This window comes from Gossypium arboreum, chromosome 12 (genome assembly GCF_025698485.1).
Source record: "Gossypium arboreum isolate Shixiya-1 chromosome 12, ASM2569848v2, whole genome shotgun sequence".
In the NCBI taxonomy this organism is placed as follows: Eukaryota; Viridiplantae; Streptophyta; class Magnoliopsida; order Malvales; family Malvaceae; genus Gossypium; species Gossypium arboreum.
In genome coordinates, this window is record NC_069081.1 from 12,356,564 (window position 1) to 12,365,808 (window position 9,245).

Below are 9,245 nucleotides of genomic sequence, written 5' to 3' on the forward strand. Positions count from 1 at the left end.
TTTTCGTAAGTATTGGGATAGACCAATCATCCCTTAAAGTTAAACTCAAATTCAAGTCAAAGTGCACGTTGGGTTGGAGTCGTGTTTGCTAACAGTTGGAGAAACAAGTCGGTCATGATGTATTCGAATCTCCGAGAACAAATCAAGGAAGAAGTGATCGAGTTTAAATGACCCACGCGGTTGAGGCTGTTAATTCGAGTTGGGTTCTTCAGAACGCAAGGCTGCCGGAATCTTGGATCAAGAACTCGTGTATCTCGGTTAGATAATCGATAAGGGTTGGTTTACAAGTCGTACCGGGACCAGCTACGAGAGGAAGAATTAGTGGTTAGGATGTTCTTAACTACTATAACCAAGTTAACGTTGGAGGATAAAATTAATTTTTTAGGATCGATTCTTGATACAGAATTTACTGAGTCTAAGGCTAAGGCTTATTATTCTGTTTGTAAAATTCTGAATTTATTTCCTGAACTAAATTTATTTCTAATATTATTTAATTGTTTATTTACATTGATAGATTATTTACTTTCTAAACATTCTTAAAACCCCCCAATTACTTGTTTATTTTTGTTGCAGGTACGTTTGGGTCGTGGGCACGACTCTTGCCACAACCTTTGACACAACGAACATTTTGTTTATAAGTAAACACGGAAGTTGATTACAACATCCAATCCCTGTGGACTCGACCCTACTACCACTCTTTACTACTACTAGAGTTATTTTTGTATGAATTATTTTTGGTGGTTTCGACGCTTATCACACCCCAACCACAATAATCACTGTTTCTCCAAGACACTAAGAGAGAGTACTCTTGACTTTTAACTATAAACTTTATACAAGTTTGTTTTGAAAAGAAAGTGAAATTTCAACAATTATTAATTTTCTATTTATCATGAATTGTTGTTATAATTGTTGCATGTTATTTTACCCTTTTTATTTTCAAATGAACATTATAGTTTATTTTCTTATATACTTCTAATTTGTATATTATTTAAACACTAATAGAATTTATTAAAATTAAATGCGTAAATTTACATACAACACATGTAACACTAAAAACTAATGCCGATAAGTGAATTGGTGGATTCTCCCCATTTAAAAATACTTTAATTTGATGGCCATTAAATTTTAATTCCTTTTGCAAAAAGAAAATGCTATATTGTTGTACAGAAATTGTATCCTAATAAATTCTGGATGAAATATTAGAATATGATGTTAATACCATTAGGAACTCGAATGCTATGATTAGTAAGAGTACTATTTATCTCAGTGTATGTTATTAGATGAGTTAATAATAAATTAATTTATTTGATATTTTTAGTGGGATAAATATTAAAGCAATACATAAATTCTGGTTCAAAAGTAATTTGATATATGAAATTTGATTTGGTAAAATAAAACATATAAAAGTTTTGATTTTGGTTCAAATGTATACACAAAATTTTATTTTTCTTCAACCATACACTTTTAAAGTAGTAAATACATCAATTTATTTTTTATTTGATAAATATAATTATTTTTATATACAATATGTAAACATAAAATAGTACTATATCGAAAATTATGTAAGTAATTTATGAAAATTAAATCGAATCAAAATTTCATATATAGAATTGCAGAAAATCAAAGTTAAATATAATATTACATATTTAGCCAAAATTTATATATAATTTTGAGATTTTTCTTATTTTTAGCAAATCCTAAAACTTATTTTCAGCAAAAGAGAAACTATTTCAAAATATCTTATTTTAATGTTTAATATAACATTTTGTATCTTAACTTGGAATTATTTTTAATTTGATGTCTAAATTCTTTTTTATTTATCTAATTTAATATTTAAACTTGTAAATCAATATATGAATTGCCCAAAATACAAAGGGGTTAGTTTTATGATGAGGTCGCAAAAGTATAAAGAATTATAAAAAAAAAATTATCTATGACCTAAAAAAGTTCCAGAAAAAATACCCCACTCCGATGAAATTTAACAATTGCCCTCTGCTCATTTTCAGCTATTTGGGCGCTTCAGTTAATTTTTTAATTGAAGAGAAAATAGTATTAAGTATAATTAAATGTCATTTTCTAGATTTCTTTCCACTTATTCCCATCATTCTCTACTTCTACATAAAAATTTAGATAATGATAAATTTAATCTTTAATATTTATTTATTTTTCATTTTGGTCTTTATTTTTTGGGCTCATTTTGGCCATCAACCTTTAAATTTTAGTTAAATTATTTATTTTTCGATAGAAAATTGACTGAATTGTTAAAATTTTAACAATAATAATGTGACCACTTACATGACAATTCACGATATTTCTAAAATTAATAAATATATTTTAAAAAAATTCATAAAAACTTTAGAAAATTTAAACAGCTACCACATCAAATCCATTAAAATTTTAACAATTTATTTAGTTTTTTTATCTAAAACAATTAATTAAACTAATTTTTAAATGTTAAGGGACTAAATAACCTAAAAAAAGTAAGAGCTGAGGCTAAATTTATTTAATTTAAGAAAATGTTGTTGCCCATGAAAAACGTAAATTTCTATTAGCACCAATTAAAGTGAAAGATGTGTGTTTTTTCTTAAACCGCTGGAGAACTTTTAGACAAATTTGAATGGTGACAAATTTTCAAATGATTATATTTATGGGTTTTGTTGTGTTGTGGTCGCACTATCACATCATATGCATGCAAGTAGATTTGAGAGTACAAATTTGTTGTGAATCATTACTTTTGATTTAATTAAGTTTTTATGCAATTCAATGCCATCTTTGTTTTATGAAAATGAAAAATATTTTTGTAATTCTTTTATATTTTCGTGTTTTCTAAATTTTCTATAATTTTTCTCAATTTTTAAAATCATTTACATTTTATTATTATTTTCAATTTTATAAATTTTTAATTCTTAATAATAATTTTCTATTTTTATAATTTTGTACTTTTATATAATTATTTAATGATTTTATTAATTTTTAAATATTTTCTATACCGTTTTCTATAATTTTTAAAATATTTTATTATCTTTTATTATTTTGTATATTTTATATAATTTCTATAAACACCATTTACCCGATCTGATCGTCAAGTTTGAGCTATAGAATGTTACAGTCAAAATAGAATAATTATAGACATTTAACGAACAATTTGACACAAAAACCATTAAGTTCCATCATTACAAACATTCAATATAATTTAAAATCTTTCCCGAGTCTTATACAAGCTTACGTAAGCTCTAAAGTTGACCTAGGATCAAACAATGCCCAATTTGCAAGTTTACACAGAACGACGTCGTGACGAGACTTCCTCCATGTCATGATGTCTCCAAAATAGTATGTCATGTCACGACGTTGGACCACTTGACGTCGGGACATCTTAAACTTTTGGCTGACATTGCGATGAGAGAAAAATGATGCTGGGACGAGAAATCTGTTTGGTGCAAAAATAGGCTATCTGGTACTTGTTTGAACCAACTCCCAAAAATAGCCAAAGAAGTGCATGAAGCACAAATCTAACTTATTCTAAACATATTAAAATCATACCAAAACATACTATTTGTACATAATAGACATCCGATATTCCAATATGCCATTACAAGCCATTCTACCATTCATTTCCTAAAGGCCGTTCTTGCTCAATTATGTATCCCTAGGTGCCAAACATACATAACACAACATGTTACCAAAAATATGCATATATATATATATATATATGTATATATGTACACAACTTGACATATTCATTACAAGTTCATTACCAACTATAGATTCAAACCAAGCTTAACATTATAAAGTAGCATAACAATCCTAGTACATGCCACATATAACTGAGCTCAAACGATCAAAAGACTACCAAATCGAGAGAAGAATAATGTGAAATTCGAGGTGATCTGATTGACAAGCTCCACAATCAACAAACTACAGAAGAAAGAAGACAACGGTAAGCATAATGAATATGTCCTTTTTGACATTTTTACCAAAAATAACTTAGCAAAAGTTGTTTGTCTAACACCAAACATGCATTTTCTACCATTAGACATCTAAATACATAAATATCTATCATGGGTAAAATTTCAAACTTCATCTTGCTTTCAAATTAGTCATTGAATAAGTTAGATTAGGTTGCAAGGATCACAAAAACATGAAAATCATTAAAAACGGGGCTAGAATGGACTTACAATTGAGCTTGGAAGCTTTGGCCGAAACCCTAGCTATGGTGACTCTTCAAATTCGGCACAAGGGGATGAAATTGAAGAAGATGACATCTTTTATTAGTTATTTTTGTCTTTATCTACTAAATGACCAAAATGCCCTTTTCTTAAAACATAAAATTTCTCTTACTTCATGTCCATTTTTGTCCACTAACTTAAAAAATAGTCTAATTACCAGCTAAGTACCTCAAATTTAAAATTTCATAGCAATTAGACACCTCTAGCTTCTAGAACTCAAGTTTTTCACTTTTTGCAATTTAGTCCTTTTTGCTAAATTGAGTGCTTAAACGTCAAAATTTTCGAATGGAATTTTCACATAATCATTCCATAAAACTTTAGACCATAAAAATATAAGAAAAATATTTTTTTCTACGTTGGATTTGTGGTCCTAAAACCACTGTTTCGACTAGACCCAAAATCGGGCTGTTACAGGTAAACTTACGTCAATATGAATGTTAGCCTAACATCTTTCATCTACCTAACTCATGTAAGATTAGCCAGTGTAAATAGGACATGCAAATAGGAAAAAAATTTTGTATGAGCACAGGTATAGTGCATACTTGACTCATTCTGTTCGTTCCTACAGCTACCACAAACACAACAAAGTCAGCCATATTTCCAACATGTATTAACTTATCATGCACACTCTTAAAACAAAAAAAAATGTGTCAATTAGTTACCTTTACTCTTTCACCATGAATCCTAGTAATAATGTTGTCCCTTCTGAATTTGGATTCAGAAAGAAATAGTGACGTTCACAATTGTCTTTTTACGCCAGTGGGTAAAATATTTTCCAACTCTTTTTTACAGAGACGAGTCTTCTACTTAGGTTTCTTATTTACAATTTCATTTAGAGGATTCTTCCGTAAACTAGTACCTCTATTGCATACTTGCCCATATTTGTGGCACAATTGCCGGAGACTAGTACTTCTATTTAATTCTAGCCCCTACATGTTCTTAGAGTTAGGAATCATTTGTTCTTGCTGTATGGGGTCATCATGCCCCAACGGATCATCATGATTCATCTATTGTTGCCCCATGGGTCATAATGCCCCAACTGGTTATCCTCTCCATCTACGACATTCTAAAAATTTTAGAATACAAAGGAAATAGCAAGCAAGAAAAAAATTAAAATATAAAGGAAGAAATATTTCAAGATTACCTGCAATATATAAACATTGCTAATAATCAAACCATACTGAAATGAATTCTTCATGTAAAAGGGTCATATCTCTCTTCTTTCTTCCCCTATATTTATGTTTTTTTACAATTATCATCTTTTTTGTGAATAGTAGAGATATGACTTATCTTGGACTGAAGATGATCAAATACATGCAGTTGTTTTTGCTTTGACACGCAGGATCATTGAGAATTACCTTTTTCATAAATATAAGAGATGTCAAAACCTATTCCAGGGGCACTTGACCATCATATAAAGAAGGTAAAAAATTTCTAGGTAGTCTAGAATAGGGGGTCCAGTCAACCTGTTTGAAACATTTAAATAGGAAAGAATAAAAAAAAAGTCATTTGAAAGAAAAAAAATTAAATCACTGGAAAGAAGTAAATGATTTCACTTACTCTAGTTGGCCTTAACTTTATGAAATACTTATCAAATTCAAAAATAGTTGGGTGATTTTTATGCTTCTTGGATGGAATGATCAGCCTTTCATGTCATCCAAACAATAATGGAAAGTCCTTAGGACGATTTTCCTTGTCCTTGGCTATAATAATTTCATTTATTTCTTTAGCAGCAGGATAGAGCAACTAGGATGTAACCCATGGTATGTACTCCATTATAAACACTAACAACAAAGAAAAATAAAAAAATTAATCCACATGAAATAAAGAGAAAAACTACTAAACAAATGAAACTATAAATATAACTTCTATCCTCACCATAACAAAATGAAAATTGTCATATAGATCTATTTCCTTTGATTTGTAGTTCTGCAAGCTATGGCCTAGAGTTGCTAACATGGTCGCACCCCATGCATAAGTTCCAATTTCATCAACATTCCTTAAGAAAGTTAGATAAAATGGAGGCACCACCTTAGCACTACTAGGAAGTCCAATAAAACCTATAATATAGAATACAAGCAATGGAAAAATCAGCACTGTACTCAGAATAGAAAAATCAGAGATGGCAATATTGGTAGTGGAAAAATCAAAGCTAATTTTAGCTAATAATTCAAATAAAAGTATAATTATAAGCAAGTATATACCAATCGAGCATAACAGATATAACATGTTAGTAGCGTTAAAAAAGTATAATCTAAAATGACCAACAATGCATAGCAAAACATTGAGTAACTCTTAAAATGAACAAATGAAAAATATAACTATAAGCAAGTATATATCAATAGAACATAACGAAATAGAACAAATGAAAGATAATGATAAGATAATTATAAATAGAGATTCCCACAGGTTAGTCACCCCAGCAATTTATCAAGACAAACGAAAGTTCATACTAAGGGCATATTCAAGGAATTCTTATGGCAATAGCATATGTGGCAATAAAGTCACAACAGAGAGTTCAGGCTAGTAGAATACAAGCAATAGAAAAATTAGAATTGTACTCAGAATAGAAAAATCAGATATAGCAATGTTGGTTGAGGAAAAATCATAAAAGTCAAGTATATACCTATAATGTAGAGCACTACAACTATAACATAGTTCTCAAGGTCTTGGCCTTCAAGAATAAAGTTCTCGTCCTAATGCCCGTAATTTTTCTTAAGCCATGATAGAGGAATTCTGTAACGCCTTGAATAATTTATTTATGTTTCTGTAAAATTCTGACATAAATGTGTATCTATTTCAGTGGCTAAGTGTTCTGGGTGTGTGTGTGAGGTCTTGGGTTCAAGTTCCACTTTTGGCAATTCTGTTATTTTTTGTCCTAGCCTTATCCCTATTGGGTGGGCTTATAATATATTTTTGGTAAATTCATATTAGAATGAGCCTGCTGGTTTAACTGGTAAGGTGTTATCTTGTCTAAGGTCCTGTGTTCGAACACCCGTGCAAGCAAAAAATGTAATTTTTGAATCTGTGTGTATCGGTCGTGTGGTGGAATTTGGATGGAGTTGGAATTCTAAGAATGAATGAGGTTAATGGTTGAATTTTAGGGGATTTGGTGCTTAATAGAGTTGTAGGAGTTGTAATGTAGTGGGATTGTATTCAAGATAGATTAATTTTATTTTTTTTCTCTCTCTTTCAAAACTTTCTAATGTTAGTTTTCCTCTTCTCCTTTTTTTCTCTGTGTCTTATTTTTGCTTCATCTTTTCTCTCTATTTCTGATCAATCAATCCATTGTTCTTGTTGTTGGGGAATTCATTAAATCGTTTGTTTTTCGTTCGTGTAGGTAAGTGTAAGTGTAATCACTTAGTTTCCTCTTCTTTTTGTTTAGGGTTTAGGATTTTAGGGTTCGAAGGGCTCAGGATTTCTATAGCATCAAAACTGAATCAGGTGTGTACCTAAAACACGAGAAAATGAGGTTTGGTGAAAGCCAAAAACTGAGACTATCGACGTCACATGGGAGTATGGCTGGCCGTGTGGCTAGCTGTGTTTGAAACATAACCGTGTAATGGAAAATGTGTGGCCGTGTGGGCTACACGAGTATGCCATAAGGGCGTGTGGGTTTTGGGCCATGCCGTTTGGGCCTATACGAGTATGTGGGCCCAAGATTATATAATTTTTCCTAAAGTCGCATGAGTCGTTCCGATTGATTGTGGGCCTACCATAAGGTTGGTAAAGGGTAATCAAACCCTTTTTCAAGTGATCTGATATTTTGATAGTTTGATTGAGTAGGAAACTAATATGTATGTTTGACTATACTGTTTAAGTATGTATGTTATATATATACGAGCATGTTAAGCATGTTAAATTTTTTATTTCTGTACCTGCATTCTGTACCTGTGTTTGAGGTGGGATTTGTATATGCGGAGAAGTGATTTGTACAGTGACCTTTCGCCTATATTCTAACAGCTTGACTGCATATTATCTGTTATGTGTCACATCGACACTATATGGTGTGTAGGAATGGGTGGGTGTCTTTAACCCCACATTGTGTGATGGGATAGACAGAGATGGTGTGTAGAGGATAGGGTAGGATTTTGTATATCTGTCTGGATTATCTTTCTGATATATGTATCTGCTAAGGACTTAGGTCCGTATTTGTATCTATTCTGCTTATAATAATATTATGTATATTTACACGTCTATCTCTGTTAGATTACACACTGAGTTTACGAAAACTCATATCTGCTTGTCTGTTCTGTACATGTAACCCTCAGACATAGGAGGGTTAGTGCGACGGAGGCTTAGCGGCGACCACTAGTTAAAACTGCCTTTGAGTTTTCGGTATTTTTTTTTAAATTCTAGATTTATTTGAGAGTTTGTAATTTTTGGGACTCTCTGGACTGTTTGGTTTTAACTGTTAGTTTTGGGTTTGATTGTTTTCTATCCTGCATTATTTGTAAAAAACGATTTATGAAAACAACGGTTTTATGCAATCAAAGGTTTTTCTGGAAAAACGAACTAGGTTTCTAAAATATAATGACTTTTAAGATTTCCACTGCAAATTATGTTTTGGCAAATGAATGAACTCACAACGGTTTCGGTAATAATCAAGTTAATAAATATGGTTTGTAAAATTTGGACACTTTATAACAAGTAACTTTATAAGGTTTTTGTCGAAATAAAAACAGTTTCAAAACTCTTCTTCGTAACACTCCCAGATTAGGCCATAACATCTAGGTCGGGTTTGGGATGTTACAAATTCCACTTTTTTTTTTCGTAGGCACTCATCTACACCAAAACATTCTATACATAAGTCCTTTAAATTTACATATTTCTCATTTCCTATAACTGGCCAACCTTTTATCGGTAAGCCAGTAATCCAAAGAGCATCCCCTAATCCTATGAAAAGCTTAATAGGAGAAGTTTCCCTTAAAAAACAAAGCATCTATCATCTATACTATATCTATTTTTCATTGTTGTTATAAGTGACAAAAAATGTCATGAAGGACTTTTGAGCTTCAA